Source organism: Eptatretus burgeri, chromosome 5 (genome assembly GCF_056783735.1).
Source record: "Eptatretus burgeri isolate ZD-2024b chromosome 5, Ebu_testis_v1, whole genome shotgun sequence".
NCBI lineage: Eukaryota > Metazoa > Chordata > Myxini > Myxiniformes > Myxinidae > Eptatretus > Eptatretus burgeri.
Genome location: NC_140965.1, coordinates 1,229,494 through 1,246,611, shown reverse-complemented (window position 1 = coordinate 1,246,611; position 17,118 = coordinate 1,229,494). Strand labels below are relative to the sequence as shown.

Here is a 17,118-nt window from a genome sequence, read left to right as displayed (position 1 = left end):
ATCACATTTTCCTTCGTCCTCGTGGCTGTTTCTAAAGCAATGATTATTTTATATGAATCGTGAATGCTTTAGAAAGGTTAAGAGATTTCTCTTTGTGAGTTTCAAAGCAAAATGCATTTGATAACACCCGATTTCCAAGGAGTTTGCCATATAAACAATAAACATGTCTTCTAAATTACAGAGGTCAACTATTTTCCACCCGACACATGCTGGTTGGCAGCTTTTTCTTGTTTTTTTTTGTTTTTTTTTTTTACAATGCCAAGGCTCGTGTGAGAGCGAAAACACAGAATGTACAACAAGGGGGGCAGATGACAAGAGGGACGAGAGAAGGAAGGAAAAAACTGTGGAACAGAGACATGAGGATATCTGTGGAAGGGTGAAGGATGGGGCAGGGTACACATGGTGAACAAGATGGACACCACAGGGACTTTCAGGTCCTTACACGACAGGAACTTTCAGGAAGGAAAGCAAAGAAATTGAAGGAGGTGGGTTTGAAGGATTAGCGGGTTAGAAAAGATCAGGGTTTTGAATGGAGGAGGATAAGAGATGGTGGTGAACAGCTGTTTTGAAGACCTGGAGTGAAGAGTGCGATTGAAGAGAGTGTGGGAGTTTCTTCCAAAGGTGGGGAAAAAGAGGAATGAAAGAGATGTTTAAAAGAATTATGTTTCTACACATCTCCTTGAAACGTTTACAACGCAACGTTGTTTTTATAATTTGTTTATTGAAATTCCACCAAAACAAGGGTGAAAGCTCCTCAAGGTTTTTGGGTTGGATACATTACGTACTGTCGTCGGTAATCACACTGACTACAATCTGCCGATTACCTCAAATTGCTGAGATCGGACAAGCACTAATATCGTGTGTCGTGTGTGTGTGTGTGTGTGTGTGTGTGTGTGTGTGTGTGTGTGTGTGTGTGTGTGTGTGTGTGTGTGTGTGTGTGTGTGTGTGTGTGTGTGTGTGTGTGTGTGTGTGTGTGTGTTGTTGTTCAGTAAGCATAACATTTTCTCTCCACTAACTCTCCCCCCCCCCCCAAATACAGTGCAGCACCCTCCTCCCATACAATATATATATATATATATATATATATATATATATATATATATATATATATATATATGTATATATATATATATATGTATATATATATATATGTATATATATATATATATGTATATATATATATATATATATATATATATATATATATATATATATATATATATATATATATATGTATATATATATATATGTATATATATATGCATATATATATATATATATATATATATATATATATATATATATATATATATATATATGTATATATATATATATATGTATATATATATATATATATATATGTATATATATATATATATATGTATATATATATATATATATATATATATATATATATATATATATATATATATATATATATATGTGTGTATTTATATCACACACAATACAGACATTGGTTATGTCCGGGTGGTGTTTGTCTCTGGACAATGTTTATTGTATGACCGGTAGATCATGGATTTCAGACATTGTTTTGTTTCCATCTTCACTGTTGTTCGACACAGAATAATTTTGATGAGACAGTCTGAATTGTAACTGACGCTCCACCACATGTCTGCCTTCCCTTCCTCTCACCACTTGCTGTCTTCCCTTCCCCCGACGCACCTCACTCACCTCAGTCACCCTCACTCCTCTCTCTTTCCCCTCTCTACCTCATCACTCTCCCCCCTTTTTTTCTCCCCCCTCCCCTTTGTTCCCTCATTAGCAATGGGATGGGTGGTATTTGCTAGTATGTAATAAACGTTACTGTAGTGAAGTTTTCTTTTTCCCATGTTACAGAATTGATAATAACAACCTTAAGTCTTTGCAATATTAGGTACAATAGATAAAATTGGAGCTAATATTATATTCATGATTATGCATTGCAATTCGATGTAATCAAACTCATTATTTTCACTGTATGACAGGTAAAAAGGCTGACAAAAGAGCTTCCATCGATGTGCACTGTCCTCCGAGCTGTCCCACCTTTGTTTAAATCTCGACCCGGCTATAAAACGTCGTCCTGGTGCATCGCACAGGGTGAGGCTTCAATATGTCAGTCGGAAGGATGTTAAACTGGGCGGCCCGTCTGCTGGCTTCAGTTATTGAAGGACGTTCAAGATCCCACGATGTCTTTCATGAAGAGTAGGCGGCATATCGCCGGCACCCTGAACAAATTACAGATTCCTGCCTCAGTCAAACATTAGGACTAGCCAGCTGGTTCCAGAAAGACTTGGGTTTGAATCATTCCCCCTAACCCTACCCCACAAGGTGGGAATAATTGGGATTTTTAAATAAAAATAAAATAAAGCAAGAAGAAAGATGCCAAATAATAATAATAAAAAAGAATGATTCCTAGTACGTTTTATGATCTGCGATGAAAAAAATTAGCTATTTTATTGCCCTTTTGCTGAAAAAGGCTGCTTCGTGCATGTTCAAACATCACATGTGTATTTATATACGTCACAGACATATACGAGTTGAAAAGGTTACTCTTTGTCGGAAATCCAATAAGCATTGTTTCGGGATTTGGGAATCCAAGCATGTCGAGGAATTGAGCAAGGTGTATATATTTCTGCACACTAAAACTCCGCTACCTGTACAGGTAATATAAGAGTCAAGCGTAACACACGGATGGTTGGCAACATGTACCTCTGAGTGCAGGTAAAACGATTTCATTTCATTTCAACCTTTCTACACATGAGCATATTTCGAGGCATATTGGTGACGGTGGTGTATGAAGCAAATGGCTAAACATATATTTACCCAGGGCAGGCCTGTCGACTCTCGTGATGTCAAGGCTTGCTCTTTGATGTGACTCAAAATGCTCAGCAACGGAGCAAGTCTGCAAAAACACGTCTCTTCGCAGGAAACCGAGCCCAAGGCCCTAATTTGGCCCGGGGTCCGGCCCGCTGGCTGCCTCCGCGGCCCATGGCTGGCTCGCACTTTGATGCGCGGCTCGGAGCTTGAAGGCAGCGATGCCTGACGTCTCGCGTGTTCTTCGCCAATTTGGCAACAGGATCCGGCCCTGGCGGGCAGCCATCGAAGATCTCGGGCACGTATGACGACAAAACGCTGTCACAGCATGATCGAAACGTAAGACCATTGCCAGCAAATCAAACGTTCTCGTGCCTAAATGTATGTGGAAATGTTGCTGCGTTTTGGGCAATCATCCGCTCGAAGTTCCAGAAGGAAGGTGTTTTGCACAAGCATTGCCGTGACGTATCGAGTTACCCCCCTTCATCCTTTGCTTTTCCCTTCGCCCCATCGATAACCCCCTGCCATCTCGACCCATGACTATTGGCGGCGTTCTCGGAGCTAAGTGAAGCAAAGATGAAATGGACGCAACTCGGGAAGCACGGATTTGACTATTATTAGTGAACTAGGCACAGGCAACAAGAGCTGCTTGATTGGCCACATGTACAAGCATCTTTTGGAGATGTTTGAAAGTTCTGACGCTTCTACATTAGACGTAGCATCATGGACGTCCCAAGTCCAAGAAGAAGGCGAGGACAGAAGGAAATTTTCACTGGGAAGAACATCGAGGAAGAATTTGAAAAATCAAAACTTGAACTTTTCCATTATTACTCCATGAGGAGGGCTGCTCAGTAAGTCTGCGCCTATGGCACAGATGAACAACAATAAGGATGACTGTTCGGTTAAAGGGTTTAACTTGTTGCACAACTGATCAGCAAAACTGCGAAAACCACATCAGAGCAGAAAAACGTCGAGCGCACAATGAATTTGACGTTTCGTCGGCAAAGATAAAGGCAAGGAAAGTCCAACTTTTCAATCACAGAGTGGTCTTTGACCAGGACTGACACAGGCCATGAGGGTTTAGATTTTTTTAAAATACCCTCCCAGAGGGGCAGAGCATCATAGATCTGTAATATACCATGAGACCCAAGCAATCATGCTGATCATTTTTGTGCTTTGGGCTGCATGTTGAGTTTTGGGGGGGTCTAACGAAGAGGTCTTGCACAGGGGAGGAGAGGAATTGGAAGGGGGGGGGGAGAGATGAGGAGAAGGTGTGGGTACAAGCGTTGGGTCGAAAAGAGAATGAGAAAGGGAGAGGGATGACCACTAGGGGCTTCAGAAGAGCCTCCCAGAATCTTGTGCTCGTTATGACTCCAATCACGAGCGAGCATAGAAGAGGCCCCAAGATCATGCGCCAGATGATGGGGCAGCCTCCCAGGGTGCTGCACTCAGGCTCGAGCATCGAGAGTGTGTGCGTGCATGTAAACATGATGATGAGATGGCGTATCCTCCTTTCAGAGCATTGGTGCTGGCGAAGCAGTTTGTTGTCAAAGATTGTGCCGGCAAGTTTACCATCGCCGTTCTTGCAGTCCATCGGGGCAGGAATTTGTGATTTGTTCAGGGCCAGCAACAGCTCGCCAATGCTCTTCGCCACACACCGTGGGATCTTTAACGTCCATCAACTCATGCCGGCAGACAGGATGCCCAGTTTAACATTCATCTGAGTGATGGAACGCACATTAATGAATCGTCCTGCCTGCAAAACACAAGCACAACAGTTTATAGTTGGGCCCAAATTTGAGGCCAGACAGCTTAGAGGCGAGTGTGCATACCTCCAGGCTCTCCTGCCAGCACCATGTAAAAATGGAAACACACACACACATACACATATATATATATATATATATATATATATATATATATATATATATATATATATATATATATGGTTCCAAAGGTTTTGCAATTCACATACTTAAAGTGTGCCTACTTTGCGGTTTAAATCCATTATTGATAGCGCGTAAAAACGTACAATTCATGGCTAATTTAATGTCTGTATTACCATCTGTGGATGACTAATGCTGTTCTGTTCTTTTCAGACTTATTGAATGATGGTATTTTCAAAGTTTTGAGCAATGTACAGTCATAAAATCTTTGTACAAGGAATTGGACGCACAGCAAAGCAAAGCCATTCATGCATGGTTGCTTTGTTCGGGGAGGATTCCTCTCATGATCCCTGAGTGATATGATGGGTGACAGAGTTTAAATATCCCAGGTCTTGGGGACCTTTGGACACAACCAGTCCAGAAACGATCTTTGCTGTGGAAAACATGATAATGTTCGATTCGCCGAATCAGGGTTGCAGAACTTGCAAAACATTTTGGCATTTTTGTTGAAAGCATTGAAACCATTATCCATGAACATTTTGGCATGTCAAAGGTTTCTGCCAGATGGGTGCCTCGAAACCTCAGCGAACAACATTGTCACCATTGAGTTGAGTCCAGTAAAGATTTGCTGGAGCTGTTCAACCTGATCCAGCAGAGTTTTTGTCACATCTGGTTGGTGGTGACGTGACGTGGATTCATCACTGACACTGAATCAATGCAATGGAAACACTGGGGATCTCAACCCCAAATAAGTTTTGCGCCCACCCCTCGTCCAGCAAGATTATGGCCAGCATGATACGGATTATAAAGGGGATGCCACGAATCGATTACATACTATACAAATCTTTGATTACTGGTCAATATTATGCTATATCATGCTGGTCCGGTTGCATGAAGCCATCCTCGAAAAACACTGGTGAATGTTCATGTGTGGTGTATTGCTGCTGTGGGACAATGTGCCAGTCCACAAGGTCAGTGTTGCAGAGGCCGTTATTCAATGTAGTCATCTTTGCGGAGACGCTGGACATCCTAATGGGGCTCTCAAGACACTGAATGAGAAGTTGGAGCGACTGGGATTTTGGGTTTCCTGGGTCAAAACTAAGATCCAGGCTTTCGTTGACATCTTGGATGCTGCTATCTTGTCTGTACCTGTCTGTGGCAAGCATGTTCAAGTTACAGAGAGATTCACTTTCCTTAGCAGTGATGTTCATGTTTCCGCATGCTGTGATATGCCTGGTGTTGGCTTAATGGCTGGAGTGGTGGGCTTGGGATCCTAGGGTCCTGAGTTCAAATCCCACTCGGCTGTTGAATTAATACCAGGTGGGGTTGACTGCCTGTCATCCTTCCGAGGTTGGCAAAATGAGTGCCAGCTTGCTGGTATCCTGTGTCAGAGTGGTGACCTGCGCAGGATTGTGCCCAGTAGCCAGGAGACTGCATAGGCAGCACCAACGCTCTGCACAGAGTATGGTCCTGACGGATAGATGGATGTTGTGATCCAGAGGTGAGCAGACATCCAGGTCAGGCCAGGGGAGTCATGGATTCACTGGATCATGGGGTGTGGTGCTGTTGGTACCTATGCAGGAGGACAAAAGTCCGAGTCTTTAAATCCTTGTGCTTCCAGTCTTGCTCTACAGATGTGAGACTTCAACTCTGACCAAGGATCTGAGATGGGGATTCAACTCCTTCGGTACCAGATCTCTGAAGAATCCTTCACTTTCGCTGGTCAGACTTTGTGTCCAACGATGGTTGCTGAGAAAGACTCAGATGAGATTTGTTTCCTGTATAGTCCATGAGCATCAGCTGTGGTTGTATTAACATGTGACTCGTTTTCCTGACGCTGATCCTGCTCATCAGATTCTCTCAGTGAGGGCGCCTCGTGGGTAGAGGTCAATGGGTAGACCACGTGCCTCATGGTTTCAGCAGGTTGATGAACATCTCATGGAAGTGCGGATGGACCAGGCATCTGCCTGGGCAATGGTCAGATGGAGCTCCCTGTTGTACCAGCGGAAAGTGGACGTGGCAACATGCTGCTCCAGCGCATGCTCCAATACCTGACCTGAACCTTGCCAAGACAGCCACAGACCCTTGCCGAGCTGGATCAGGCGCCGATTCAAGAATGAAATGTCATTCCCCAAGCTCAGATTTGAATGCTCATATGGTCAATGTGATGACGGTGCAATGCAGTCAGTGCTGCCAGAGGTGGGCATACATTGTATTGTGAATGTTACTTCCACGTTGGATCCCCATGTGAAAACCTTTCACCACAACACAGCATTCGGTGAATGGATCGCAATGAAACGGACCTGTAACTTTTCAGAATTTACTTGTCTGAGGTTTGTACCTCATCTATGTCCCAAAAATAGATCGTGCTTAAGAGTTGTAAAGGCATCGGGCGGTTTCTGTGGAAGGCTCTGAAGGTGGTGTGGAGGCAAGGAGTGGTGCCCAGTCAATGGAGCAGGGTGGAAGGAGTATATATTCCGAAGTAGGAGGAGGCTGTGACACTTGAGAAGTTTCGACCAATATCATTGCCCGATGTGGATGGCAAGATTTTGATGAGTGTCTTTGCTGTGCGGATCTCAGGCTTCATCAGAGAGAATGGTTTTGTGGATGGCTCTGTACAAAAGGCAGAAATACCAGGTTCACCAGGATATATTGAACACTTGGCAATAGTCCAGCAAGTATGACAGGAGAGAAAGTGGCAAAGGAAGGATGTTGCAGTGGTATAGTTGGACTTGAAGAATGCACATGGGTCAGTGCCGCATGCCTTGATCAGATATGCGCGGTTTGTGACACAGTCCTACAAAACAGAGTGGCAGAAGTTAGAAGTGGGGATCCCGGTGGGATATGCCATCTCCTCGATTTTGTTTGTACTGGTTATGGAGTTGCTGATACGTGCTGTGAGTGGATATGGGAAAGAAATGTTGCAAGCCCCTGGTCAGAGCTTGCCAGCAATGTTTGCATTCATGGATGACCTGAAAATTTGTCCAACAGTCAGCTGATGGAGTAGTAGAGGTACTGGAGCAGTTGGAAATGTTGATGCGGTGGGCAAGGATGGGCTTTAAGGCAAGAAATTTGAGGAGTGTTGTGGTGAGATGAGGGGTGGTGGACCACTTTCACAGGTTTGAGCTGGGTTGGGAGGTGGTTCCATCATTGGTGGAAGCCCCCCATGAAGAGCTTGGGAAAATGGTATATGGTGGAGCTGAATGATGTAAAAAGGGTGGAGGAGGGAAGGAGCAAGCTGCTGAGAGGTTTGAGGGGGATTGATGGTTGTTGTTTTCCAGGAAAGTTGAAGATATGGTGCTTGAAGTTTGGATTAATACCACGAGTGTTGTGGCCATGGATGATGTATGATATTGTGATTGGGCATGTGGAGAGGGAGGATGATTTGGTGAGTGGGTTTGTGAGGAGGTGGTTGAGAGTGCCACGCTTCTTGACGAATATTGCTTTTCATGGTCAGAGTGGAAAACTCCGGTTTCCCTTAACATCGATAACTGAGGATTATAAGGTGGTGAGGATGCGAGAGTTCATGATGGTGCGGGATTCGAGTGATCCATTGGTGAATAATGCTCTCCCAGAGAAGGCAGCAATATAGAAATGGAATGCAGGGGCAGAGGTGAATGAAATGGAGGAGTAGTTGCAACAGGAGGAAGTGTTGGGAATGGTGCAGCATGGGAAGCATTGGTTTGGGGTGGATGAAACATGATCTTTGGGGAAAGGCATGTGTGAAAGAAAGGAGGAAGATGGTGGAGAGGGAAGTGAGAATAAAGGAGGGGAGGAGATATGTGAAGGCAGTCAGACAGGCACAGCAAGGTGCTCAGACTCAGTGGGAGGGTGTGCAGGCGAGGACATTGAAATGGCAACAGAATTGGAGGATTGCAGCCTAACATTGTCTTCTGGTTAGGCACAACAAGGCATGTCATCTTTGGGAAATTGCCAGTACCTTGGGAAGAGAATATGGAAGAGGTGCATGAGAGGAAGAGAGGAAAGTATGGTGAGCTGAAGTGGAGTGTCGGGAGAAGGGTTGGCAAGTTTCTTGTCAGCCATTTGAGGTGGGGTGTGGAGGGTATATTGGCAATTACTTCGACGCATTTCTTCGATGGGTGTTTGGATGGGTCTTTTTCAGGAATGGCTTCTTTATTGCCACATGTCCATCGAGACCAGCTTTGTGAAGGGAATGGGATATTGTTGTTTGATGAACGCTGACCCCCATCTCGGACATATAACCTGCATATCTTTCACAGTCATTGTTGGATTTACAGTGACATCCCGAACCAGTTTCCTGCTTGCTCGGTGCTGATTTTGGATGGGCGACCTGATCTTGGTAGAATCTGGATGGTATTATACATCCTACACTTCTTAATGATGGGTTTCATCGTACTCAAAGGGTTAATGAGTGAATTTGAAATCTTCTTATAACCCTCTCCTGAATGGTGCTTCTCCACCACTTTATGTCCGACTTATTTGGAAAGCTCCTTGGACTTCATGTTTGCCTTGTTGGTTTCCCAAGCGAGTTACACCTTAAAACTCCCGAGATAAGTGTGGGAGATAAATTTTTATATTAAACCACTGACTACATGCAGGTGAAACCTATTACACTCACTTTGTAACCTTTCAAACAAACAATTTACTCCTGAAGTGATTTAGAGTTAATTAGGGAAAGGGGTTGAACATTTGTACAACTGAGAATCATCGGATTTTCTCTATTAATCTCACTTAATCACGTTTTATCTGATTTTTTTTTTAGCTTTATCACTCTGGAGTCGTTTATGAAGACACTAAATATTAAGACTGATTTGAAAGCACCATGAAATAAGGTCAGGTGGCATCAACATGTAAAAACTTTGTGGAGGAGGACACTTTTGGTGGCCATTGTATCATTCTATCCTGACTATGGTCACACTCTTGGTCTTGCGCTGCCAGAGCTGTACCTTCCACATGGTACCCTGAGAATCAGGCGTACATGACTCAAGTGTTGCGACACATCACGAACACTTACACGTAGAAAAACTCAGCCTGATCTTATGAGTCGCTTTCATACGAAGGACAAAGAATAGCGTTCAATTGCAAATTTAAGAAATTCCCTCGTAGTTAAGATCACAGCAAATCCCATTTCGAAGTTACGCTTTAAAATGATGTGAGAATGAAAATGTTCACGAACTTCCCGTTGTTATATTACAACGTTGCACTTCAACAAAATGCGTCAAATTGACTTCCTTCCAACAGGAACTCGTACAAGCAACAATAAATGTGCAATGGAGCCAGCACGATACGCAGTTAGTGCCTTGGGAGGGTTTTGTGCCTCGGTAAGAATGCTGTATATATTATTCATACAAATTGAATGTTAAAAAGCATTACGCTGTTCATTTGTTTGAGCTCAATCCAGGTGTTTGTAAGTGCCCAATGTCCCAACAATTTCATGAACATCGACGTCTGACGCTTCAGGTCGTTTCCAATCTGCGGAACCCACATATATATGAAAGGTTCCTCGGTGTCTTTAACGATATGGCCCTTGCGGGTACAAGTAACACATTTGACTTGCAAGAAGTGGTTAAAAAAAAGCAGTGTTCACACGGTGTGCGTTTTAACAACGTATGACGTCGTTAAATCACACGTTTGTTTGTACCATGTATCAATAAATCACATAGCAATGTGCAAGCATGGCATTACAAGGTGCAACGTACATCAAGTATAATTGCGTGCGTCGAGAGGTGTGCATCGTAGGTACGCAAGCAGCTCTAATGACAAGCTGTGTACAGCATGACGTACCTGGTAATTGTACGATACCTCTCCTTTCTTGAAGATGGAGGAGAGGGTAGCAGATTGCAGGGAAGGAAGTGCAGACAGGATAAGGGGTGGGGGTGGAGAAGAAGGTCGCAGCGTGACCACATTGGAGGTCAAACCCATACAACGACAATTCAGGAAGGATCCTGATGAAGCAGCACTTCTATGGAAGGAAGGAAAGGATGGAAAGGAATGTGGATGTTAATGATACAAACTGTTTGTTTGGAGAATAGTATTCACTATGGAGGAGTTATTAACGCATGTCAGTATTCACCATCAAGGAGTTATTAAGGCATGTAAGTATTCACTATCAAGGAGTTAAGGCATGTAAGTATTCTCGAGGAGTTATTAAGGCATATTAGTATTCACTATCAAGGAGTTATTAAGGTATGTTAGTATTCATTATGGAGGAGTTATTAAGGTATGCTAATATTCACTATGGAGGAGTTATTAAGGTATGTTAATATTCATTATCGAGGAGTTATGAAGGAATGTTAGTATTCACTATCGAGGAGTTATAAAGGCATGTTAGTATTCACTATCAAGGAGTTATTGAGGTATGTTAGTATTCACTATGGAGGAGGTATTAAGGTATGTTAATATTCACTATGGAGGAATTATTAAGGTATGTTAGTATTCACTATCGAGGAGTTAGTAAGGCATGTTAGTATTCACTATCAAGGAGTTATTAAGGTATGTTAGTATTGATTATGGAGGAGTTATTAAGGTATGTTAATATTCACTATGGAGGAGTTATTAAGGTATGTTAGTATTCATTATCGAGGTGTTATGAAGGTATGTTAGTATTCACTATCAAGGGGTTATTAAGGCATGTGAGTATTCATTATCGAGGAGTTATTAAGGCATGTTAGTATTCACTATCGAGGAGTTATTAAGGCATGTTAGTATTCACTATCAAGGAGTTATTAAAGCATGTTAGCATTCACTATCAAGGAGTTAAGGCATGTTAGTATTCACTATCAAGGAGTTTTTAAGGCAAGTTAGTGTTCACTATGGAGGAGTTATTAAAGCATGTTAGTGTTCACTATCAAGGAGTTATTAAGGCATGTTAGTATTCACTATGGAGGAGTTATTAAAGCATGTTAGTATTCACTATCAAGGAGTTATTAAGGCATGTTAGTATTCACTATCGAGGAGTTATTAAGGTATGTTAGTATTCACTATCGAGGAGTTATTAAGGTATGTTAGTATTCATTATGGAGGAGTTATGAAGGTACGTTAGTATTCATTATTGAGGAGTTATGAAGGTATGTTAGTATTCACTATCGAGGAGTTATGAAGGTATGTTAGTATTCACTATCGAGGAGTTATTAAAGCATGTTAGTATTCATTATGGAGGAGTTATTAAAGCATGTTAGTATTCACTATCAAGGAGTTATGAAGGTATGTTGGTATTCATTATCGAGGAGTTATGAAGGTATGTTAGTATTCATTCGAGAAGTTATTAAGGTATGTTAGTATTCATTATCGAGGAGTTATTAAGGTATGTTAGTATTCATTTTCGAGGAGTTATGAAGGTATGTTAGTATTCACTATTGAGGAGTTATTAAAGCATGTTCGTGTTCTCGAGGAGTTATTCAGGCATGTTTGTGTTCTCGAGGAGTTATTCAGGCATGTTACTATTCACTATCGAGGAGTTATTAAGGTATGTTAGTATTCATTATTGAGGAGTTATTAAGGTATGTTAGTATTCATTATCGAGGAGTTATTAAAGCGTGTTCGTATTCACCATCAAGGAGTTATTAAGGCATGTTGGTATTCATTATGGAGGAGTTATTAAAGCATGTTAGTATTCACTATCAAGGAGTTATTAAGGCAAGTTAGTGTTCACTATGGAGGAGTTATTAAAGCATGTTAGTATTCACTATGGAGGAGTTATTAAAGCATGTTAGTATTCACTATCAAGGAGTTATTAAGGCATGTTAGTATTCACTATCGAGGAGTTATTAAGGTATGTTAGTATTCACTATCGAGGAGTTATTAAGGTATGTTAGTATTCATTATGGAGGAGTTATGAAGGTACGTTAGTATTCATTATAGAGGAGTTATGAAGGTATGTTAGTATTCACTATCAAGGAGTTATTAAGGCTGGTTAATATTCACTATCGAGGAGTTATTAAGGCATGTTTGTTGTCACTATCAAGGAGTTATTAAGGCATGTTAGTATTCACTATGGAGGAGTTATTAAGGCATGTTAGTATTCACTATGGAGGAGTTATTAAAGCATGTTAGTATTCACTATCAAGGAGTTATTAAGGCATGTTAGTATTCACTATCGAGGAGTTATTAAGGTATGTTAGTATTCATTATCGAGGAGTTATGATGGTATGTTAGTATTCATTATCGAGGAGTTATTAAGGTATGTTAGTATTCACTATGGAGGAGTTATTAAGGTATGTTAGTATTCATTATCGAGGAGTTATGAAGGTATGTTAGTATTCACTATCGAGGAGTTATTAAGTTGTTTTAGTATTCATTATCGAGGAGTTATGAAGGTATGTTAGTATTCACTATCGAGGAGTTATTAAAGCATGTTCGTGTTCTCGAGGAGTTATTTAGGCATGTTCGTGTTGTCGAGGAGTTATTAAGGCATGTTAATACTTGTGTGCAAGAACAGCTTCATGAATTATGAAATATCATTTGTTGTCTGAATTAACCTTCATGAAAATTGTGGCACAAAATGTCTCACAACATAATTATCATCCATGCAACAACATCATGCTATCATAATTATTTATCCTCAAAGAAAATCATTTTGGGGGGTTGGCAGGATAGCTCATGCGGCATGTTGGATATTCACAAAGTTATCTGAATGACTCGCAATGGTCCACAAGATTACACGTCAAGTTTTCTTTTAGTTTTTGAACTTTTCATTACATATATATATATATATATATATATATATATATATATATATATATATATATATATATATACATATATATATATATTTATTTACATCACATTTTTTCAAAATATGTAAATGTATTATTTATTTATCTTCAAACCACTTATATTTTTAACCCGTGTGTTGTGGAATTGTATCTCACGCGACTTTTCAATCGCCCCACTGGTAGCGGACTCACCTTTCAGCTTCCTCGTGTGAGTTTGATTCCCGACCAACAATATGTCATCGAGTTGCTTTGCAGGCTCGGAGTTGATTGCATCAATGCGTACGCCATTCTTCGGAGAGACGTGAAGCCGGGTATTTTGTCTGATATAACATTTGCTAGTGGACGTTACAGACGCCAATAATCTTTTTGAGAATAGAAGACCATTTTCTTGCTATAGAAGATCATTTTGTTGCTATACCTCGTCCAAATTGCAATTCCTGCCCTGCCTACTGCTGGGCAGAGCAATGGTATACCATCTCTGTCTACCAGGTCTGCTTCAGCAGAAAAGGAGCTCTGGAAAGAGCATGGCCGTGAAAGAGACGGATTCTGGAACAATTGTCAGCATGGAATATATTTTTAGGGAGGGAATGGGTTACTGGTTATTCAAACAATTGATCCATTATCTTTGCACTTGCATGTACGAACTTTGAGTGTAACTTCACCGAGCCAGTGAAGGAGGTGATGGTGAACCTTTGTCCTGACCATCGGTGAGATCCATGGTCATTTTACTTAAAAAAAAGTCGTATCACTTTAATGGTCTCAATTTTGTAGGGTCAGTTGGGGAATGTTTTAGACCTAAGGCTTTCACGAATCAGCTGGCCAAGCCTGATGTTCGACCAATGGTGATTTGGGCAGGAATTTGAATTTTTCTCAGGATGCCGGAAAGAACTCGTCTCTCTTCATGAAAGACACCACGGGATCTTTAACATCCACCAACGAATGCTTGCAGACAGGCCACCCGACTTATTATCCCGTCAAGGGGGCGACGCACTTGGTGATGCAACGCCCTGTCTGTGAAACAACAAAACAACAGTTTATAGTCAGAATCGGATATCAATTCCAGCCTGCAGACAGTACACAGATAGGTGTGCGACCTCTGTACCATCCTGTTGGATAGTTCACTCCACTTTTCTCATGTTTGAATTATCTTCCCATTTGACAACTCTGTATCGTATCATCACATGCATATCAGGTCATGCACATGATTATGATGGTGTTTGATACATTGATATCAAGCTTTTAGTGGAACGTGTGCAGAAAAGACATCGAAGATATCGGAGCCATTTTAACAATAATTACAAGGATATTAGTAGACAATGGATAAATACATGCAGTATCTGGGATTTGAACCTGCATTCCCAGCACGTTTGAATCAAATCACCACCCTGCATAAAGACCTACCTTTAGCCTTGATGGGGCTGCCAGGATAACTAAGAGGTACGCAGTCACCTCTGAGTTTTCTAGCCTGGGTTCTAATGTTGACCCAGCTATATAAACTGTCATCCTCGTGTTTCATATGCAGGATGTGCACCATCCGTTAAACATCTCACGGTGTCTTTCACGAGGAGTAGGTGAGTTATCGCCATCACCCTGACCAAATGAGAAATTCTTACCCTGAATGGCTACTGGGAGGACGATTGCAAGCCATCCAGCATAATCTGTCAGAAGACTGCTTCGGTAGCACTGGTGCTCTGGAAACAACATAGTACATTGATGATCGTAAATAATGTAAAAAACAATATACAGATCATTAATGAGCGCAACCTCATGCATACAGGACAACCAACTTGTTAACGTCTCCTCTTTTGGACAAGGCATGCTCAAACCCACTCTGTCCGTGTGTAGTGTATATGAGCTCGTCTTTAATGGATGTAACTTCAAACCAAGACCGGTGAGGTTGTGCAACCGAGCCATTCTTCTAAGGATTGAATGAACGTCAGTCATTCAAATCATAGTGTCCTATAAGGATAAACTCAAATATTGGCAAGCGGATAAAAAAATAAAAAAATAAACCACAACGGATGCACAAAAACAGCAGACAAAGACCATAAACAGGCATCTTCGAAGAAATCACATGGTCAGCCGGCATTGGGTCTGAAAAGAAAGATCCCACAGATATGACTGTGATGGTGACATCTCCAACATCCCATCAATATGTAAACGGCACAACAGGAGCAGTGTACGGTGTCAGGCATAACTTGTCCATGTAGTCTTTACAAGGAGTTTTTCAGACAATGGCAACCACACTGTATATGATAGAGAGGATGTTGACATCTACCAAGCAGGCTGCTGCAACAACATCATTCTTTATTATGGAGTCTTCTGACTTGTCGAAGAGGCGTTAATCCGGCTCTCCCATCTGTGCTTCCCTGAGGACATTGATGACCTGGTGGTTACATGCTTCAAGCAAAAGTAGCTGTCACCATGAACAAGTCCACACTGTCTACAGACTCACAATTATGGAATTCATTAGGCCTTGGACACTCCTCGTGGTGATAAAGCATGCAGACTTTGCAGTCAGTCCGAGTATCGGATGCATGATCAGTTTTCACTCTTATTCAGCCTCGGGCTGCGCTTGTCGTTAGCCTGTTGAGATATACGTGGTTAGCTTCTTTACTGTCCCACGCAGGGTATACATAACTTGGACACACATGGTATAGTCACGCTCAAGAGTCACAGGGAGGCTCGCTGCCTGACACACATGAAAACACACCATGGTGGGCCACAGTGCACAGCCACACAGTGCGCAGCCACACAGTGCGCAACTCAAGTGAGTGAAAAGTTAGAACCTCACCCGGTGAGCATCACTAAATATGTGATATACTGGAGGCAATGTCAGAGCGAGGGCCGACCGAAGCTGCCGGCACTGCCCTCGGCTTGGGCAGGGCTTCTGCGGGTCTGGGGAGGCGCCTCCCTGTTGGGGAGAGGTTGGGCGGCTCCATCGTCTGAGGCTTCACTGCCTTTATTATCGGTGCTGGTGGGGAGGAAGAGCCAGTTGCGCTGCCGGAGCAGAGTTGAACAAGCTCCGAAAGTACTCTTTACACAGGCAGGAGTTGTTTATAATCCTCAGGACTTCCAGGACATCCCGTGCGCCTCTCAAGCAACATCGAGGGAGATGCTTCAGACTCTCTAGTCTCTTCTTCAGATCCTCAAAGCGGTGAAGCTCAACTGTGCAAGGTCGGATGTGCTGTGCCCGTCTGTCCACCGACCAATGCGTACCGTTCTGGGAAGCCATTATTTATCTACCTGTTAAACTGATAGATTCTGCCACAGGTACCCAGCAAACCACAAGCACTAAGACGTGCCAGCGGACACGCGCGTTCGTTTTTTTAAAAAAAAATTTGATTGTTGCAGCCTCGAGTACTGCCCTGGACAACCCGAGGTTAACTCGTTTAACTCTTGAGCCGATGTGATTCGGGAGGGGATAGTCCAGTTAGTCCTGGGAATGCTTTGTGACAACCACCGCGTGTACCATCCATGCGCGTCGTAAAACGCACTCCGTGAATGTCCAGAAATCAAATATTTTCAGCAGCGTCAAGTCGGAAATAGATGGTCAATAAAAATTGGGTGTCCAAAATGCAAGTTAAAGAAAGGTGCCTTAAATTAGCCTCACGTAAGGAATTAATGTGGTGGGTGGCTCTCCTTATCGAGCGATCCTCTATTGTGTAACAGTACATCGTAAAACATCCGTGTTTCATAACGGTGTTTGTGGAACGTGAATA

The 17,118-nt window shown here is 42.2% G+C and overlaps 1 protein-coding gene and 1 long non-coding RNA gene across 4 annotated transcripts in view; one reads left to right on the top strand and one right to left on the bottom strand.

Moving 5' to 3' along the window:
- Window positions 1-1,779: 1,779 nt before the first annotated feature.
- LOC147025688 (uncharacterized) overlaps window positions 1,780-17,118 on the bottom strand; it is a 24,742-nt gene continuing 9,403 nt past the window's right edge. The window contains exons 2-3 of the long non-coding RNA XR_015057974.1: window positions 10,467-10,644; window positions 1,780-4,570 (exon numbers count right to left, since the gene is read on the bottom strand). This is a non-coding gene — a long non-coding RNA (uncharacterized LOC147025688). The remainder of the gene's footprint in view (window positions 4,571-10,466; window positions 10,645-17,118) is intronic.
- Window positions 16,347-17,118, top strand: part of LOC147025687 (homeobox protein aristaless-like 4) — a 70,313-nt gene continuing 69,541 nt past the window's right edge. For 2 of the 3 annotated variants that reach the window (XM_085880368.1, XM_085880366.1), the window contains exon 1: window positions 16,347-16,573. The gene's annotated coding sequence lies outside the window, so the exon portion shown is untranslated. Of the gene's footprint in view, window positions 16,670-17,118 lie in introns of all 3 variants that reach the window. The other variant, XM_085880367.1, reaches the window with a different exon arrangement.